Source organism: Centruroides sculpturatus, unplaced genomic scaffold (assembly GCF_000671375.1).
Source record: "Centruroides sculpturatus isolate CEXI.00-Female unplaced genomic scaffold, Cexi_2.0 scaffold87, whole genome shotgun sequence".
Classification (NCBI taxonomy): domain Eukaryota; kingdom Metazoa; phylum Arthropoda; class Arachnida; order Scorpiones; family Buthidae; genus Centruroides; species Centruroides sculpturatus.
Genome location: NW_019384414.1, coordinates 496,126 through 497,031, shown reverse-complemented (window position 1 = coordinate 497,031; position 906 = coordinate 496,126).

Sequence of the window (906 nt, the reverse complement as noted above, 5' to 3'; positions counted from 1 at the left end):
TCTTTAGTTCTTTCCTTTCCCGTCTAGCGTCGCCTCTCATTCCGTTGCTAGCCAAGGTCTATAGACACGAAACCGTGATGCATCGCGGCAGAGTCGGTAGATTGACTGGTCTTTCGATGAATAGTTCAAACTTAGCTAGAGACAATATTTGCCGCTAGTCGGCGCCACTGTTAGAAGAAGAGAATTGGTCTTGTTAGGTACATACTGAAGTCAGTGATTTTGACCTATAATAATTGTTTTTTTAGCAACATAAAAATGCCAACGTGCTTTGTGCCAGGATGCAAGGCAGGATATAAGTCATCGAACAAGAAGAGACATTTCTTTCGTGCTCCTAGCGATAAGATTGAGGAGTGGATGCGATGCATTCCACGAGATGACAAGATGCTAACAAATAAATGTTACGTTTGTGACGTACATTTTGCGAGTAGATTTATTTTAAAAACCTTCTCCCATGGAGAGAAAGTAGAAATTCCACGAGATCACTGGGCATTAACATCGGATGCATATCCATCAAACTTCCCTAATTGTTCTAAGTACATTAGTAAGTCTGTTCCTCAAAAACGATCAACGCGATGTCTCACAAGAAATGAAGAACCATCTAGGAAGGGATCACGAAAAGACAATACCAAAGGTAAATATTTATGTTTTTTATGTAATCTTAATCCTCAGTGAATCATGTAATTTTTTGCCCTTGCTGAGTTGCAGTGCATCTCTCGGATCCTGTGTTTTAATATAAAATTAAATTTTATCTATCTATTTCATCTATATTTAAGGAACATTTTATATTTAAAAAATGTTAACTAAAGATTGAGCTGGGTTTGTGAGATCCACTGTGATTCACTGAGGGCTATCTCTCTGTGGCCCATCTTTCTTTATAAATACTTTAAGATTAATTGTCTGATATTT